This window comes from Anolis carolinensis, chromosome 6, assembly GCF_035594765.1.
Source record: "Anolis carolinensis isolate JA03-04 chromosome 6, rAnoCar3.1.pri, whole genome shotgun sequence".
Lineage (NCBI taxonomy): Eukaryota > Metazoa > Chordata > Lepidosauria > Squamata > Dactyloidae > Anolis > Anolis carolinensis.
The window spans coordinates 87,769,110-87,789,927 of record NC_085846.1 but is presented as its reverse complement, the minus strand read 5'-3'; the positions used below and the strand labels follow the sequence as shown (position 1 = coordinate 87,789,927).

Sequence of the window (20,818 nt, the reverse complement as noted above, 5' to 3'; positions counted from 1 at the left end):
CCGAAACGCGTCCCCTTCCCCTTTCCCTCCCTCCGGCGGTGGCTTCCCTGCGTGGGAGGCGCACCCACCCCCACAAAAAGCCAGCCCCCTCCCCAAGGAGGCCCCTCACAACTGAGGGGGAAATGAGGCAAACGCGCGTCCTCCTCCGTGCTCCATCCCTCTTCCTTGACCAAATAAATCTCCACAACATTCGCTTCAGCTCGGCCCAAACGCTGCCATTGCGTTACCTGTTGTCCACCAGCTGTGCTTCTCTCTCTCTGTTTCCCGCTTCGCCTCTCTGTGTTGTCAGGCGCCTGGGTTGGTGCGCGCGTGGCGCCTCCTCCCGCCTCTTCTCCCGCCTTTCGCCCCCGGGCCCCGTCTTTTGGGTTTGGCTTTTTTTTCCCTCCACTGCTGCTAACTCTTCTGACTGAGGCTGCGTCTCTCCGAAGCGCCCAGTCGGAAGTATAGAGAGATGCGAAACGCTGCGCCTCAAGTTTCCCGCGCTTCTCCCCACCTCGCCGACCCCCTTGCTTTGAACGCGTGGTTCTCTCTCCGTGGGAGGCCTTTGCCCACCGGTGGAGCTGGCAGGGCGGGGCTTGGCGCCTTCCTCTCCTCGGAGAAACCCAGAAGTTGCTTTGGTGGGAACTGGATCTGGGTGCAGAGCGCCATTCCACGTTCACACAGTCTGAAAGTCTAAATAAACCCTTCCGTGGGGAGGAGGTCTGCACACAATACATGGATAGGGGGGAAAGCTAAAAGCTATTCCATGGAGTTAGAATACAACATTCAATGTGGAGGAAGTCTAAACACAAAGTCGAAACCAGGGTTCCCCAAACTTTTTAAACAGGGGGCCAGTTCACGGTCCCCCAGACCGTTGGAGGGCCGGACTAGAGTTTTAAAAAAATATGAAAAAATTCCTGTGCACACTGCACAGATCTCATTTTAAAGTAGAAAAACAAAACGGGAAAAATACAGCCTTAATGTTAATAATAATAACCGGTAAAGGTAAAGGTTTCCCCTGACGTTAAGCCCTTTTTCAGCCCTTTTTCAGCTTATATTCAGGTGAGGGTCCTGGTGGGCTTATATTCAGGTCATCTTATACTCATGTATAGATAAAGGTAAAGGTTTCCCCTGATGTTAAGTCCAGTCATGTCTGACTCTGGGGGTTGGTGCTCATCTCCATTTCTAAGCCGAAGAGCCAGCGTTGTCCGTAGACACCTCCAAGGTCATGTGGCCGGCATGACTGCATGGAGCGCCGTTACCTTCCCGCCGGAGCGGTACCTATTGATCTACTCACATTGGCATGTTTTAGAAACTGCTAGTTTGGCAGAAGCTGGGGCTAACAGCGGGTGCTCACACCGCTCCCGGCATTTGAACCTGGGATCTTTCGGTCTGCAAGTTCAGCAGCTCAGTGCTTTAACACACTTCACCACCCGGGCTCCTAATAATAACAATAATAATAATAAGGGCTGGAAGAGACCCCTTGGGCCATTTAATCCAACCCCCTTTTGCCTTTTCGCACCAAAACACAAGAAAAGCACCCCTGACAGATGGCCACCCAGCCTTAATGTTAATAAGAATGATAATAAAGAGGGTTGTAAGACACCCTTGGGCCATTTAGTCCAACTCCCTTCTGCCTTTTTGCACCAAAAACACAAGCAAAGCACCCCTGACAGATGGCCACCCAGTCTCAATGTTAATAATAATGATATTATTATTATTATTATTATTATTAATAATAATAATAATAATAATAATAAAGAGGGTTGGAAGAGACCCCTTGGGCCATTTAGTCCAGCCCCCTCTGCCTTTTCACACCAAAAACACAAGAAAAGCACCCCTGACAGATGGCCACCCAGCCTCAATGTTGTTAATAATAATAATAATAATAATAATAATAATAATAATAATAATAATAATAATAATAAAGAAGAGTGGAAGAGACCCCTTGGGCCAATTAGTCCAGCCCCCTTCTGCCTTTTCACACCAAAAACACAAGCAAAGCACCCCTGACAGATGGCCACTCAGCCTCAATGTTAATAATAATGATATTGTTATTATTTTATTATGACACAGCAAACAAGATAGATATGCTGGATTTCATATCACAAAATCACAAGTCGAACACTTCCCAAGTGTCTAGGACTGTGTGATGTATTTTCGGATGATGCGCGCAGATCCCAGCAGGGTGGCCTTTTACAGCTGGCAGATCGTAATTTTGTCAATGTCTATTGTTTCCAAATGCCGGCTGAGATCTTTTGGCACAGCATCCAATGTGCCCATCACCACCGGGACCACCTGCACTGGTTTCTGCCAGAGTCTTTGAAGTTCAATCTTGAGGTCCTGATAGCGGCTGAGTTTTTCCTGTTGTTTTTCGTCAATGCGACTGTCACCTGGGATGGCGACATCAATGATCCAAATAATAATAATAATAATAATAATAATTATTATTATTATTATTATTATTATTCATTTTAGCAGAACATTGAATACAGTCCATAAAACTGAGCATGAAGCATTTAATCTAACTTCTTGATTATTTAGAAATATGATTGTTAGCCCACAAACATTATTTTTTTAAACGTAAAACCACAACATCCTGAAAGTACATTCTAAAATAGGAGATAGTTTGTCTCATAATACTGGAATGTGAGAAATAAGTTGCCTCATAATGGCTGCATGAAACAAAGCTGGTGTTTACTGAGCCATCAGAAGGCAAAAGTGTCACTACCTTAGACACTTTTGCAGACAATTCTAAATTTTGGAATATTTGGATTTTGGAATTTTGAATAAAGGATGCTCGACTGTATTGTATTCTCTATAAATTCTCTTTGTAGTGTGTTCTGTTGGTTTTGTCTCCATGTTGATTTACTACTTCATTGTCTTCAATATATTTTGCTGCAATTGTGAGTGTTAATTTATTTGGTTTGGTATATCACTTACATAAGTATAGTAATCAAGCAACAGGTGAATGACATAACTTAGAAATAAATTGTATACCTTGTACTTTTTGAGCTGGAAAAATAAGATGGAAAAAATCTACATTCAAATTGTTTTAAAATTGAACAAGGTTTTATTTACTTGCTCTGTACCCCTGGGTAATTATGATTAGTGGTTGATATATTTAGTTGATTAGTGTGAAATATTCTGAAAACAAATAGTAAATATTCAAGATATGAAGAATTTTGCTATTACTTTTTAAAGAACTAAATCCAAACACTATTTTAGAAACTGGATAAAATGTATTATTAGCTATTATTGCCATAAAAATATGAGAAAGGGATCTATTCTTTAAGCACAGAGATACGCAATTATATTCTGAGTCACTTATAACAACTTCTAATAGAATTGGAAGGTCATAATAACTGTTATGTGCTTTAAGACAACTGCAACCTATGGCAGTCCAATGATTTCTTAGTGATTTTTTAGAGGTAGGTCATTACTGTCTTCCTCTTAGGCTGGATCTATACTACCCTATATTCCAGGATCTGATTCCAGGTTATCTGCTTTGAACTGGATTATAGGAGTCTCCACTGCCAGATAATCTGGGATAAGAAGATAATATGAGATCAGGTCCTAGGATATAGGGCAGTGTAGATCCACCCTTAGATTGAGAAAGTGTGACTTGCCCACAATCACTTCATGGGGGCCCATAGTTGAGTGAGAATGCAAACCCTGGTCTCCCCAACTCCAAGTCTGGTACTCAAACTACTATACAAGACTAGCTCTGAAGATCATAATACAGTACTATGAACACATACCATTGCTAAAATGCCCTGGTTGAAAAACTATAGATTACTGTAGACCTCTCTCCCCATCCACACTGGTGCAATATGAGAAATGTCATGGATATGAAAGATATGCAAGGCAAATTGTTTAGATAAATCCGTGGAGCTATGCCAACAAAGATGTAACATCAGAACGCCAAAATGGAGTGGAGTCAAGAAAGGTTGCACTGTAGGTGCATAAGAAAGGACACTTTTAAGCCAATCTTACATCTAGGACAAAGTTTGAAAAATTTATTTTGTTGACTATAGTTCCCAGAGCATGTATGCTGGCTACTCTATTTTTGAAAATGTATACCTAATGTGCCCATGAATGACTAAAAGGACAAATAACTGAGTTGGAGAACAAAACAAAAGCCAAAAATAACTAAACTGAAACTATCATACTTTGGACATGTCATGAGATGAAATGACTCATTAGAAAAGACAATCATGTTTTGTAAAGTTGAAGGCAGTAGGAAAAGAGCAACGTGTATTAAATTTGAAGATATTCAATCAAGGAAGCCACACTGCTGATGCCACAGGACTCATAAGATCATCATAAGTTGAAGTTTACTTCACAGCAATTAACAAGAACAAAGTTCCAAACAGGAACTTACACGGGATCTGTGTCTGACAGTGGTCAGACCCTAGTCAATAGGACATATACAACATAGACAGAGCCAGCAAATGCAGCCATATTGTTTTGGCAAAGGCTAGAGTCTTCTCCAGCTGTTGCAACTTCTGGCCATTTTTTTTAAAAAAGGATAATTTAGAGATATAAAACAGGAACATAAACACATTACGCATATAAAATTCTACCAAAGTGCCAAAAAGAGATGCATGGTCATATTTGCAGCAGTACCCCCTCCATATGTAATGGGGAGATCACACGTTTCAGTTTGTTGACCATAGTTCACTCTGGAATTGTGTCCTCCTATTCTAAATTGGAGTACTGACATCAACATATATGTTTAGTTTGGTGAAGTATTTAGGATTCTGTGCTAGATAGATGTAGTATTCTAGTCCAAAGCAATGCATTACACTTCTCTAGCAAAGATCTCATCAAATTTCAAATCCCAGAATTATGTATCATGGAGCCATGGCAATTAAAATGCTGTCAAACTGCTATAAATAGACAGTGCAGATTAATTCAAAGGCTGCTGTATAAATATATTGATAGAGAACAATAAAGGAAAGCCAGGTGATTCCTGGATTTCCTTTATTATGGAAACTTTGTGTGCCATCCCAGCAGAAGCTGTCCTTGGATGAATTCACAAAATGGAAAAAGAAAGACTCCCTACATATGCTGAGCATCACTTCATTATTCTAAATATTTTAAAACTGAATCACGGTCTGTTACTGAAAACCATTGCCAGATCCAAACTGTGGTAAATAATTATTCAGATCTGGCACATTTCTGATTGATTGCTGAATGCTGCAGCTGCATTTAACTGTGCATATTCTACTCAAGTTATCTCAACTTGTCTCCATGAAGAGCCCAATAAGAGTAATTTGTTATGACATTTTGATAGAAAGCTTCCATTTGTTCATGCCAAATTCCTTGATAATTGGTTTTAATTAAAAGTACAAACTTTGGCTACTTTTGACAAGACAGTTTATTCTATCACTGCTGGAAGATCTCACTTTCATTTCTGATTAATGAGGCTGTAAGAAAGTCCAGAAAGAAAAACCTTCCAATGATGTTTTATTAAGTATAGCTACAATTGTACATCTGTTCAAGTAGGACAGTATATGCAATGGATTACAAGAGGAAAAATTACTCTCTATGATCTTACCTCCCTCCCAGCCAGATACTGTGTCAGTGAGCAGGTGACGTAAAGTTGGTGGTGGTGGTGGGGAGAGTTAGCTGCGGTCTATAGAGACCATCTTAACCTGATCAGATTACCCACTAAATCACATTGAGTGTGAAAATCAGGAACACACTGTTAGCATACTGTCTACCCCATTGCCTAACAAACTCTCTTGCAGACTTCATGGAAATTGTTTTAGAGGTGTTGTTAGAGTCACCCAGACTTTTGCTTCTGGGTGATTTCAGCATACCACTGGACGCCAGTTTGTCAGGTGCAGTTCAGAGGTTCACGGTATCCATGATAAACCCAGGCCTGTCCCAATTGTTTTCCTAACCAACACACTAGGCAGGTGTGATTTTCAGCTCAGAACATACACATCTGTAGATGGAGGTGACTAATACCTCCAAGTTATCATGGACAAAACACTTTCTGGTCAGGGCTAGTATCACAGCTACAACTTACCCCTGCGTGGGTGGAGGACCTGCTAAAATGGTCTGCCCTTGAAGGCTAATGGAGCCTTTGAGATTCCAGGAGACTTTAGAGCAGTGATTCTCAACCTGTGGGTTCGTAGGTGTTTTGGTCTACAACTCCCAGAAATCCCAGAAATCCAGTTTACCAGTTGTTAGGATTTCTGGGAGTTGAAGGCCAAAACATCTGGGGACCCACGGGTTGAGAACTACTGCCTTAGAGGGTTCTATGGTTGGTATCATCAACAATCCTGTTGTAACCCTGGTTAACAAGTGGAATCAAAATCAAACAAGGGCTATTGATACAATCACTCCCAAATGTCCTCTCTGATCTGTTACTAACCAGGACCCTCAGGAAATGAAACAGGAATGACGATGACTAGAGCGCAGATAGTGCCTTCCACTCCATAATCTGCCCTTTAGGATACTGAGGTCCTCTGGTGAATGGCTATTCCAACCAGCCAGAACCCAACTCGCGACTGTCACCCAGAGGACCTTTTCATCAGTTGCCCCACAACTGTGGAATGATCTGCCAGATCTGCACACATTTAATTTGCACCCACGTAAACTTTGTCCAGACACTTGGATAAGTATGTGGAAGTTGGTTCAAGCATGTGCTTGTTCTTCTATCCCAGGGTTTGGCCATTGAAGGTCTCCAGGTATTGATGGACTGCAAATCCCATTAGTCTAATCAGCACTGCCAATAGTGAGGGGCACTCAGAGTCATATTCCAATAAATATTGGAAGCTGTAGGACTTCCATCCCTAAATTTGTGTTTTTCTTGTACTCAGCAGATCAGAGAAATAGGAAAGCTGTATGACACATACACCTATATTCAATGATCTGTAGTTATTTGTATATCAAATAATTTATACTAAAGAAACTAATAAAATGATTTTTAAAAAGGCTAAGTAAAAAAGATTTGCTAATATAGGGTTGTGGCAGCAAGAATTACCAATAGCCAAATGTTGGAAGGGGAAAAAGAACTACTCATTAAGGAGTGAAGAAGATTTTTGTCAGATAGTAGTTCCATACTATGTGTTGTCAGAAGTCAGGGGTGGTGGTTCACGGGTAGGACTGGGGATTTGGAAAATAATGTTCATATTTTGATTGTTGAATTGCATAAATTGTATACTATCTTTACATAACACAATAAATATTTATACAGAAATAATAATTTATACTTGACCATCTTTATCTAGCTTAAAAATATATTTTAAAAACTATTAACTTTAAGTGTATTAACCAGGCAGCACTGTTTTAAAATTCACTTTTATGGAATTTTCTATACTACTCTTTTTATTTAATTTGTGATAGAAACTGTAAACATTAAAAAAAACCCCACAGCTATTGACCTTGCATTATTTAAAGAGACGTTGGTACACGCCGGAGGACTGAAAATGCTATGGCACTCTCTGTCTTCATTTTGAGGATATTGGTTCACAAATTACTGTCAAATAACCTCCTTTTACTATACATTAAAATGCTATAAATAGCTTTCCAACTCAGAATGGTTTCACTAACGTTATTGATTTGTTGCTATAGGATGTGCCCCATAAGTAAAAAGTGGAGAGGGGGAAAGATAGAGTAAGATCAGAATCAAAGTAGAAAATCAACAATTCCTGTAGAATAGTTTGTCCTGTTTTTGTACAACAAAAACTCCAGTTAAGGACAGGAATCATAATAATGAGCTACAGATTTACAAATTTGCTTCATCTGAAAATGACTCTCCCATAATAATTATGGTGATGAAAACATGATTATCTTCAGAAGTGGAAAGTGATTAGTATACTTAATTATGTACTTAATGGTTTTGGATTTTCATTTAAAATTGGACTGAAGGTCGTGCATCTGCTGATGAGAATGTGGTCATTATGTGACCAGGTCCTGTGCAGTGTTAAGTCCTCTAGGGAAAAAATGATTCAGCATTTATATTGCAGCATAAGATCAGACGGTGAATGCTAGAAATAAGTATGCAATACTTTTAAAAGCTGTACAATACTGAAATGGTTCAACTTGCACAGAATTTCTGTATTGACTAGCACCAACTCTGTTGAGTTGCAGGTAAGTATGTTTCCAGGTCCTATGTGTGGATACTAAGCAATGAATGCAGGACCGTCTATGTTGAAAGTATGGGATCCACCATTGAGCAATGACTCTACCTATAAAAATTGCTATGGCATAAAGTATTTTGCAAAGAACAATTCCCTTTTTTAGAAGCATTGTTCTTGTTATATTCTTTCAAGTTGGTTCCAATCTATAATAAGCATAGAGTTAGCAGATGTAAGCTTGAGAGAGTGTGTCTTCTCCCCAATCACATAATGGGAAGCTTATCACTCGGAGCAATTATATTAGCTTATACCATTCAAAAACTACTGCAGCTGTTCCTGCAATGATAGCTGATTGTTGACAACGTCTGACAACATTTTCAACTTGCACCAATGCCACTATCACTACCCTGTTTGCCCTAACTTATGGTTTATAATTGGTTTGCCTCCATTTTGGTATGAAATCAATATGTCACACCAGTCAGAATCCAAATCTCTCATTGTTAGAGGTGGCACTAGAAAATAAACATCTCTTTTGATATCTTACTCCTGTGGAAAAAAACAATGTTTATCACACTTGTCAACAGTTTCAGGATTTTTTATTTAAAACTGTTCGAACATACCTATAATCATAATAATATTTTATTATCTGCCATTCCTTTCAGCTCGAGGTGGAGCTGTAGATAACCTGTAATATGACAATTACAGCACATTAAAATACACCCATCACTGTTTAGGTTTTGAACTGTGAGAAGAGATGCAGAAAGGAAACGAGATGACTGACCTTATCACATTAGGAAATACACGGTGGTGGCCCCCCGGCTCTGGAAATCTCTCCCCAGGGAGATTAGGCCAGCACCCACTCTATCTACCTTTCCTAGGGACCTAAAAACATGGATATTCCAATGTGCATTGGCAAATGATTAGGCCCTGCCTATGATTGCCAGATCCTATTAACTGCCAGATTGAACCCACCACTTTACCCAGCCCTGGCCCTACCATCTATTTTTGCACAAACCCATGCCCAGCCCCTCCCTCTTTAGCATTGATTCTGGTTTTGTGATTGGTCTTGATTTTAATGATGTTTTAATGTATATTGTTTTTGGTTATATGTTTATTGTGTTTTAAATGTGTTTTTATTTGGTTGACTCTGCTTTATTGGGCTTGGTCCTGCTTGTAAGCCTCCCCAAGTCCCTTTGGGGAGATGGTGGCAGGATAAAAAATAAAGTTGTTGTTGTTGTTGTTGTTGTTGTTGATGTTGTTATTACTACTCAATTTCTGAGACTGTTTGAGAATGACTTAGAATGGGTCCCAGCATATGACGTTTGCCCCATCCCATCAGTATTCTGTCGGAATCAGTCTGCAAAGCATCACAGAAACTGATTATTTGTAGACAGAATTCTAATTGTGTTTTTAAAAATACTACTGTTTTTGTGCTGCAATAAGGAAAATCTGTATGCATCCCATCAATAAGAGTAATGATGCTTTTTAAAAGATCATAGAATGATGTAGGGGGTGTTTAGAATGGATTGGGAGGACCCAGTCTTCCGTGGTGTAATGAGTCAAAGCACAGTACAGTAGAGTCTCACTTATCCAAGCCTCGCTTATCCAAGCTTCTGGATTGTCCAAGCCATTTTTGTAGTCAATGTTTTCAATATATCATATTTTGGTGCTAAATTTGTAAGTACAGTAATTACAACATAACATTACTGCATATTGAACTACTTTTTCTGTCAAATTTGTTGTATAACATGATGTTTTGGTGCTTAATTTGTAAAATCATAATCTAATTTGATGTTTAATAGGCTTTTCCTTAATCCCTCCTTATTATCCAAGATATTCACTTATCCAAGCTTCTGCCGGCCCGTTTAGCTTGGATAAGTGAGACTCTACTGTATTTGAAAATCATACGAATCGTAATAATCAAGTGTGATGAGGACAGTATGCATCACATCTCCATACAGTATGCATCTAGTCCTTTAAAAGTATGCTTACTGATATAAATTAATTATATCCCAATGTGATAAGGTCCTACACTTATCTCACCATTTTTATATCTTTCCCTTGTGAAAAGAAAAGTTCGTATCTCATTGGTAAGGTTTTTCAGATTTGATATTCAAGGCTTCTCTATTCATATACTTTAAGCTGTAAAAATGCTATTACAGCATGACATCATAGTGCTATTACACTATTACCTTTTTAAAATTACACTATTACCTTTGTCCTCAACCTCACCCAAGCACCAGAAGTAGCCTGAGCCTGCTGGATATTTCTTCAGAAATCCTCAAGAGAGGGACAACCAGGCCACACTGACTAATTGATCATTCTCACAATGAAACAGAATGAGACACCTGCACTCAAATTTAGCTACTGAATTATAGTGGGAAAGAGAATATTTTTTTAATTATTTCCAGCTCCAGGAGAGCCATGATAAGGCTGAGACCAAGGCCCCTTCCACACAGCTGAATAAAATCCCACATTTTCTGCTTTGAACTGGAATATATGGCAGTGTGGACTCAGATAACCCAGTTCAAAGCAAATATTATGGGATTTTCTGTCTTGATATTCTGGGTTATATGGCTGTGTGTAAGGGCTGCTAGGCATAACTGAACCAGATTCCCTGGTTGAATGCTGATTCAGACCCTGGTCTTCCAGAATCCCAGTCCATCAGTAAAACCACTACATCTTAGATGTGTTGTTGCTGTTGTGTATCTTCAAAGTGTATTTGACCTCTGGTGACCTATTGCAGGATTATTTCAGCAAGATTTGTTCAGAAGAAGGCTGTCATTGCTTTTATCTAAGGCGGAGAGAGAATGTAACATGCCCAAAATTATCTAGGAGGCTTAAATAAAAGTTGATGCTTTAGTGTCTAACTTCAGTAGTGCCATTATTACTGGTGAGAGGGGTGCATTGCTATCCAATGGAGGATTGAAGGAAAAAGGATGGAGAGTGTGTGTAGCAAGTTGTGTTGCCCATCTCAAGCATAAATAATACTATATTAACTACACTAAATTTGACAATACCTAACAGATGAATGAATGATATATGGAACAAAAGATAGCATGAACGGATTAAATCTAGTTTTTCCCATGGGTGGATCAAGTAGGATGTTTCTGCAGCTACAATCTACCTCACTTCTTTTCAACTGAGCTCCTATCCCAAAAGAATAGAATGCCTCTCCTGGAAGCCCCAGGTGTAGAGATTTTCTTCGAAAATAGATCACAATTCTTCTACATCTGTAACATTTTAAATTAACACACATATATATTCAAAATCAGAGGCACGCTTCTGGCTACTTCTCATCCTGTTCTGTTTGTTTCAATATTTGGCAGTCCAGACCGTGCCCATCCCCCAAACTCAGCAAAAGAAGCCTTGGTTTCTGGATTTCCCAACTTGGTCCCTGACTCACCTTCAGTCTTTTACCATCAGCAAGCATAACTCTTTCCTTGGTTCCTGGGAAAAATTGTACTTTTATCCTCACAACTTTTTGTACATTTTGGATGCTCAATCTTTCGTATTTGCCAAATTGTTGGAATAAGTGGGAGTTTGTGTAATTTTTGAAATATAAAATTATATACGTTCTCACATCTTTCAACTACACAAGAAATCCCTGTCTTATTCTTGAATTGAACATTCCTGCTTCTAATCTGAAAAAGCTCTTACCCTCCTGCATTTTATATGAGAGGGAATGGTAAATATTATCAAGGTATTAGCATTGTCTGTATTAAAGCTAAACTTCAATTTGCTTGATGGAATTTCACTTTGCTCTTACTGAGCCAGATCAGTCAAAATATCTTAATTCCAAGGTCATTCTCATACTATTTTTTACTCAGTAGCTATAATGATAAAAAGCCAAATAAAATAACAAATAAGGTTATGCTTGTGGGGAAATTGCACACTTCCTATGGACAAGAAATACTGCTTATATTGATCTGTCATTTTGTTGTGCTTGCCACTCAGCTTTTTCTAGATATGGGCCCTATCTCCAAGGTATCCCTTTTGTATATAAAAATATTCCAATATCTAAACAATCTGAAATACAGAATACAGAACACTTCTGGTCCCAAGCTTTTTGATTAAGGGATGGTCAACCTGTATGATCACATCACAAATCAATTCACATGTAATTTAACACAAATGTGGGTAGAATGTGATTTTTGAGATTTGCTAGTTCCACCTTTTGTGATTCATGACCATTGCTCACACTGCCTAGGCTGACTAGATTTGGAGTTTAATAAAATTTAGAGAGCTGCAGGTTAGCCACTCCACTCTAAGAAATGATGGATTTTTTCCTTTGAATTAATAGCTGTGCAAATTTACATTGCATTGGAGAACGAACTGCAAACAACCATCGATCAAATCAATATCCGTTCCTTTTTCCAACAATTGTGTTTATCAAAAGTTTTTGAACTTGGTACCGAGAAGAGAAAATATCACAAATTACCAAAAGGAAAAGACAGACATCTCTACCAATTATTTGACTGTATGCTATTTATAGAAATCTAATCTTTTTAGCCCCAAAGACAGGCAAACAGAAAGGCAGCCTGATGTTATAAATTTAAGCCTTAAATTATAGTAATTTTGTGCTCTTATAGTCTAAAGACCAGAGAGTATTGGCAAAAACTTTTCAGGAAGTCACTTACGAGGCCAAAGCTGTGCATTTATTTTTTTTTGCTTACCCTACAGGGTCTGCCCTATGCTGTTGATGGATGACTATGACAATTGACTTGCGGTGATGTCTTAGGACCTTAACATATGCCCCCCCCCCTCGTGCTATTTCACCAGCAAGCATCTCTCCGCACATCACTCCAGCACTGCAATACTTTCCTCATCACAGGGGAGAAGCAGTGCTCAACCAGGGCAGAAGTGGAGCCTGCACAACATGCGTGCCTTCCTGTGTTGATGAGGAAGCCTCCCAGGATGCTTCCATGCTGGTTGGGGCGGGGCCTCACCGGAAGTTGAGGGAAATCATATCATGGGCTGCATGCCCATCTATTCCTCAACTGGCTGGCAAGCATCCTAGGATGCTTAAATTGGTAAGTGTGATGAGGTCCTTAAACACGCAGTCACCTGGTAGTCACTTATTTGCAGGGAAGAGAAATAAGAATGCAATGAGGACTTGTGGCACTCATTTGGTGAAGGTTAGGGCTTGGAATGGTCTCTTTGGGACATAGGTCCAAGGATTGGACAAAAAGACGAACAATTGAGCCTCACTTTAATTTGAGCAACTTGGAGGAGGATTTCTTGGATTGGCCTTCTAACTTTTGGGTTCTCATAAGGATTCAGGCATTCTGCTCAGGAGAAACTCTGAAAAGGGTCTGGGAAGGCCATTGGCCAAAGCTGCTCCCATGATAGATTGCTATTCATCAGTTAATAGTAAAATAGTTGACGTTTACATGATGTTAAAGGAGACAGTAAAGGTTTTTAAAATGCTTTCATTCATTCATAAACCAGAGACTGCTGTCAATGAAATCAGAAGATGACTAGGACTTGGAAGGGCAGCCAGGAAGGAATTTGGACAAGATTCTGAAGTGTATAGATATAGCATTGATGGGTTGTTCATGCTATCATACTTCCCATTTCTATCTATGGTTGTGAAGGCTGGATACTGAAAGAAAGTTGATAGGAAGAAAATCAACTCCTTGAAATGTGGTGTTGGAGGATAATTTTGTAGGTACCGTGGACTGTTAAAAAGACCTATAAATGGCTCCAGAGCAATTCAGAACTCTGCATCAAAACCAGCATGTCAACTAACATATTTTGCCCATACTATAAGAAGAAATAACTTAGTAGAAAAGAGGTTAATGTTTGGTAAAGTAAAGGACAGTAGAAAAACAAAGATATATTTCCTATATATGGAACAGGTATTATGTAAGATTTCTTGTGATCAGCAATTTTTATAATTAATTGACTGATTACAAATAATGAAATAATTAATTTAATTGTAATACATTCACTCAAAAATAATGCTAATGATTAATTTCAATCAAAGACACGTTAATATCAATGCATAATTTATTTAAACCTCATGAAGCTCTTATTTCCACAGATAGATTTTACATAACCATATTGTTGTGCTGTATATATGCTAAATCAACTTTATTTGGATTTTCCCCTTTACCCCACCTTTGCTGCCCTCTGTCTTTTCATGACTGTGTTCTTCTTTCTTTTCTTCTTAGTAATTTCTAGGGGTGTGCACATTGTGGGGATTCGGCAACCGAAACAAGCCTGGTGGGGCAGCTGAAGCCTTAGCTAATATAGATCACAGTAGCCAGATCACTTTCTTTCTCAGCCAATCAAAAGCCTGGATGATGGTGTAAATGTGGCCTACAAGTGAGGCGGGTTTCATGCTGATAGGCCTAAAAATGACAGAGAAACGAGCCTTTAAAGTTTTCCCATTGGTGCCAATGGACCAAATCCTACCAGAACAAAAATAGACCCCTCCCAATTTCGGGAACTTCCCAGTAAACAGAAGAGGGGGGCACTGAAAACGGGACTGAAAATTGTACAGGTTTTTGCCGAGTCACACACCCCTAGTAATTTGTCTCTTCCCATCCACCAGAGTGTTTGCCAGAATAAATGAATTAAAGGAATGAAGTTCTTGCTTTGTCTTGTTGTTATCAGTGACTGGACATTTAAGAGTTGGGGGCAAAGGGAGAGATTGCTCTTAGAATTTTCCAACAGCAAATATCATAAACAGTAAAAACAAAAAGAACCAGGAAAACTGGTTAAACAGAGAACATTACTATTCAGACATACAGGGTGATTTGAGTAACAGCTGCACTCTGAATATGTCAGAACATTTATTCACAGAGAACACAAAACTGCGATCTACAGATATATGTAAATTACCATAGTACCCAGAAACCTAGTATTAATGATAAAGGAATCACATAGCAACATGCGTAAGAACTTATCAACCTTTCAAATGTCACATCTAATAGAATAGTTTTATATAAAGCTCCTTCTCAAAAATGACAGGTGCAGAATGTGAGATACCACTAAACTATTGTCATTTATAAGATGTGCTATGTCCATTGCTGTAATCCCAAGGGGTGTCATTAGATGGCAGGATAGTGAAAATGAGGACAAAGTTAATAGGCATTCATTGGGAATTTAGAAAAAAGATTATGAGCTCTCCTGCCTTGTGCAGCTCACAGAAGGATTGTTGTACTCGTACATCTTTTCCTCAGATTTCACTAGTTTTTAGGAGCTATGAGACCAGTTGCCATGAACTGGAGTGAATGTTTCAGCTTGTGGCAACATGGTTATCTATATAATGAAACGGCTTGGGACACAGATATTCTGTAGGATGAGACGAGGGCTTCTCTGTGTCCCAGAATGGCTTGGGTTTTGGTATGCTAAGTTTGTGGTTTCATTCTTGGTTGCATTATATAGTGTTTCAAATCATTTTATATTTTTTATGATGATTTCATTAATTTTACCCCGCTCTGAAAACTTCCAATATAGTGTAGGTTAGAGGTAAGTAAACCCCCTCCATTTATGGACTGTGTGTAGCGTGTGAAAAATGTGAAGCGGATCTGCCTTACGAATATGTGAAAGAAATGCCAGAATAAATCCTTCCATAGCAATGACCTGACATCCATTAGAACTACAGTCAAATGGAGAACACAAGATGTGATCTGAAGCCTTAAATTTATATTAAACTTGGTAAACCCACCATGGGTTTAGTCTAAGCTTAAACAGAGCTATTCAGAGTGTTGAAATTACTTTGAAGACGCAAAAGATTACAGAGTGGAAGAAGGAAGTTCCTAAAACAGATTTAGATCAAATATTACAAAGGAAAACGGAGACAAAGAAATAATTAGGGGATTCATATATAACAAATTAATTGAGAACTAATATAATTTGAAACCCACCCTGTTAGAAGTACAGAAAGAGAAAATAAACTGTAATCAGTAGGGCATAGAACTGTGGATAAATTCAATAAAAAACTTAGATATTTAAAGATTAAAGAAATACAACTGAAAATACTGACAAAATGGTATAGAACCTGAAACTGGAAGGGAAATGGTATGAATATTTAGCAGACAATATGCTTCAAGATTACATTATGGATAGGAAAAATAAATATACCAATGAATACCCCAGGGGGAAATGGGAAGGAAAATAGGAAAGACAAGGAATTGAACCCGACTACATTTACAATCCAACAAACAGAATAAACAATAAAGAAAATGCATGACTGTTCCCGGAGGGAGGGGAAAAACAGTGGAAAAGGGATGGATATAAATAGGGGGTGAGAGCAATTACATGTGAAATTTTTTCTCTCTCTTTTTTGTTAAATTGTATGTATATATATATATCTACACACACACACACACACACACACACACACGTATACATACGTGTATACATCGCCTATGTTATCTTCTAAACTTCCTCATGAGGAAATGTGGTTATGTTATACTCTACTTGTTTGACCCAAATACTTTTTAAAATTACTTTGAACATAAGGTTTTATCATGGAGAACTCCTTTAACATTCAGAGTAAAATCTAGACCAGATTCATCAGCCGAATGATACTTGAGTCACCAGTGATATATGGATCTGGCATGTCCCTGGTTGCAGCAATGAGTTTCTAACAGTTATTTCTGCTGTTACATAATTCATTTTCAAGAAGCAGCAACTCTTATCTACTGATGCTCTTGCCTAAACATATTGTGTTTCCTGTGACAAAAGCCATATTAGTGTCTGAGGACTATTTGGGAAACATCCTGGAGGAGATCTTTAGCTCACACATAACTATACACAGTAGTTTATGCATCCCATATCCCCCAACTGACTCACTTAAAAAAAACCCATGTTTTCTTCTTGGGCTCCATCTACATTGCCATTATAATGCAAATTGAACTGCATTAACTGGGTCATATAATCCCGTCTAATATAGTTAAACCGCATTACAGTACTAGAAGTCCTCAAACTTTCTAAGCTATTGAGGGGGATGGACAATAGTTTGGGGGAGGAAAGGACAAACTCTTCCTATGTACACTGCACATATCATATTTGTAGTACAAAAAACCATGAAAGAACAATACAATATTTAAAATGAAGAACAATTTTAACCTACATAAACTTATCAGTATTTTGATGGTAGGTGTGGGTCTGCTTTTGGCTGATAAGATAGTCAAGTCAATTAGGACTGTTGTTGTTGGGTGCCTTCATGTTGTTGCGGACTTAGGTTCACCCTAAGTCTAAAGTTTAGGACAAGGGCCAGGTAAAAGACCTTAGAGGGCTGCATCTGGCCCGTGGGCCTTAGTTTGGAGACCCCTGGTCTACAATGACCTGTAATGCAGTTAAAACTGCATTATAATGCCAATGTGTGTGAAGCCTTGGTTAATTTGAATGATCAACCCTTCTTTTCCATAACTTTGCATGTGGTTTTGGGTGCTCCTCACCCCAATGGTTAAATAAAACAAAAATGGTCCCAAAGGCAACCAAACATGCCCTGTAGTGGCAGGCACACAAAAAAACCCTCCCAGAATGATCCGAAAATTAGGGGACAATAGCCAAGGAGAGGACTGCAGTAAGTTGTATACCACAGCTGTTCTCTGTAGGAGTGTGGGAGATTAAAAAGTGCTCTTTGCAGTGATGTTGTTATAAGAGTGATGCCTCTGCACTGTTAATAGTTTTTAAAGAAGTGGAGATGCTTCATAAGATATATGCAATGACGTACTAATTAGTCCCTGTGGTTCCTTATTTCCTTCACAATAAACAACAGAGTTGGCAAGCTTTGTGGTGGCACAACACATCTATATTAATCAAGATAACTTGTTTAGACACTGGAAAAAATTAAACATTATGTAATGTGGAGGGCTGCGCTGCCAGAACACCTTCCCTTGTGGTTGTTTGATGGTGTTTTATTTTTAATTTGGAAGAAGAAACCGTGAACTGTTGCATACATAAGAACAACCTTCAAAGAGCAATAGCTGTCAAGGCAGGCACATCTACATTGACCACTTAATGAGATTAGAAGGAAGCTTGAGAGTGTGGTGTTTAAGTGATGCACACTGTGAGTGTGCACAGCAATGCATATTAAAGGTTTTAAACCAGGAAACACAGCCGAGAGATACTCCAAAAGAGGCCCATAATGTATATCAGCATGTCTATGGGGAAACCACATCACATAGCAAAACTGACTAAGGAATGGTTGTTCTGGCACTCCGCACATGCTCACTGAGGAGGAGGGGAGGAGTGTGACCATGATTCCTCCACAGCAGTGAAGCTGCGGATACCGCAAATCCTGAAACTGGGATGAGAGACCAATCTGTGCAGTGCATATAAACACTATTCAGGTCTCAAAACACATCCAAGGGTTCTGATGTAATCATCCTCATAGTGAAACCATATCCTTCTCTGCCAGTTTCACACTGACCTATGTGATCACAGTAGTAGATGTGACCATAGAGTCCTTTCACACTACAGAATTACAGTGCTATTGTTCCACGTTAACTTCCATTCTATAGAAGCCTGAGGTCTGTAGTCTGGTGAGGCATTACAATTCTCATATCTTAGCACCATAATCTATTATGAACCCCCAGAATTACACTTTTAATTGCTCTTTTGTGGCGACTCACTTGTTTGCACTTTAATATGCAGGATATGTCAAACATTTTTAGAGTATACTACTATTTCCCTTCCACCCTCACTAATAATAGTATGAAACAAAAATTGAAAAAAAAATTGTTCCTGTTTTGAAAGTGTTATTCCTGTTTAACAGTGCAGTACTTACTTTGAAAGTAGTTGTTATACTCCAGAAACTTCATTTTCGTGCCTGCCACAAACTATGTTGAATTGGTTGAGACTCAATGAGATACTCACCGAATATAGCAAAATGTGTGGCAGAATGTCCTGCAAAAAACAAAGTTTTTGCAGGTTAATAAACTTTTCCCGTGTTTTTATGCAACCATCAAACAAAATTATTTGATTCTATCCAAAAGAAAGCCACATATTGTTTCTTATTACTGATGTTATAATTATTCCTGGGGCAATTCATGATGATGCCTATATAAGAGTTAATTTCTTCATTTCAAGATTTATACATCAGCCTTTAATAGTTAATCCTCAAGATGTACAATAGATTGCAACAACTGAAAGCAAAAGCCCCGTATGGACACTCCACCCATAGCCCTTCAGCTCTCTAGCCAGCTGAAGGAGCCAAGTCAAAACCTGAAAAAGTTATTTTTGTATGTCAAAGCTCCCAGAATTTCCCAGACAGAACGGCCTAGAGAATAAAAAATGGCCTCTGAGAATAAAAAAAAAACTTTTCCAGGTTCTGCTTTCTTTCAGCGCTGATGATCAAGCACTGCAGAAGAAAACTCAGCTGCTCCATCATTGACTTGAGTCAACTAGCTTTCCAGTTGCTAAAATACCTTCATAGGAGATTCCTGGTGGTCCTAAGGTTTCATTTTCCAGTAGATGGAACCACAGTGTGTTTCTTCTTTTGATGGTTACAAGAGAGGAGCTTGAGCCTTTCATTGACAAATCGCCTTGTAACAAAATAAGTGATGTCATGATAAAGCAAGCCAGCACATTGTGCGTATATTTAACTAATTAGGCTTGCACAGCAAAGAGACAGCTAAAGCAGAGAGACATAAACAGTTCCTTCCAAGAATTTTGGCTGGGACTCAGATCAAATTCACTACAAACACAAGCTGTGCCAGAGAAAATTGCATTTGTATTACCATACTTCCATACCACAAATCATATTGCATATTCTTGAACAGCAAATGTTGCTATGCTGGCAGACCACAAACGAAAAGAGTAGCAAGATGAAATGCGTTTGGAACAAAATATGCTTTCCCAATACAATTATCATCTTGTCAACATGGAGAAAAAATGTCTTTTTTAAAAATATTGAGAATGATGAAATGAATTTTAATGATAACCATTCATAAGAAACTACTGTGATCCAGCACATCACAAGTTAACATTGTGACAGTCCACATATTAGAAGAGTAATAGTACTGTTAGTCGTAGTAGTGAAAGCAGTAGTAGAAAATGAAAACCTTAGAAGTTTGGATTCTGATTTTAATATGAGTGGAAATACCTAAAATAAGATGGTCAGATCAGCAGTTACTTCAAATGACACTATGACAATATTATATATTTTTAAAATGTGAATACAACTCAAATAGCAATAATGTATGCAATACTGGAGAATCTGTGTGCTGGATTATTTAAAATGAAAAATATGCACCTAACAGGAAGGCAATAATTCCTTTTTCTTAATTTCCTTATAGATTCTTACCTGTAATGAAAAAAACTCCAAAAATTCTTACCTGTTCTGAAAAGTGGCTAGGATTTTCAGCATCAAGTGCTGCAATGTTTCTCACAGATCATCTAGTGCTATTTTTGTTTATAAGCTCTATGTACTAAGAGTCTTATTTTCATGCCTTTTTATGCAAAAATGTAGATGACAAATCTTTTTGCTACATAGCTTAGTGTGACTAGTTCTTATCGTGATGTTGTCATAGCGACAGTGACATCAAGGAGCACAGCAATTTGGCTATAAATAAATAAATAAATAAAGGTTTGATTCCAAAGTGATTTCTGCACAATAGAGCAGAGTGACTTTTTAAGAAGACGTTTAATGATGAACTGAACTCTCACTGATTCCTCTGGCTCTCAACAGAGGATTCTAGTACTGGTGGCTCAACACCAACAAGCAGAAATAGCATGAGGAATGCATCCCACTTCCCTCTCCAGTAAATGCCAGCACACCA

At 38.5% G+C, this 20,818-nt stretch overlaps 1 protein-coding gene across 5 annotated transcripts in view; it reads right to left on the bottom strand.

Annotated features, from left to right (window-relative positions):
- dgkb (diacylglycerol kinase beta) overlaps positions 1–20,505 on the bottom strand; it is a 328,171-nt gene extending 307,666 nt beyond the window's left edge. For 2 of the 5 annotated variants that reach the window (XM_062984283.1, XM_062984284.1), the window contains exon 1: positions 228–648. The gene's annotated coding sequence lies outside the window, so the exon portion shown is untranslated. Of the gene's footprint in view, positions 1–227; positions 649–20,374 lie in introns of those variants that run through there. The other 3 variants (XM_062984280.1, XM_062984282.1, XM_008112613.3) reach the window with 2 other exon arrangements.
- Between the last annotated feature and the right edge of the window lie 313 nt (positions 20,506–20,818).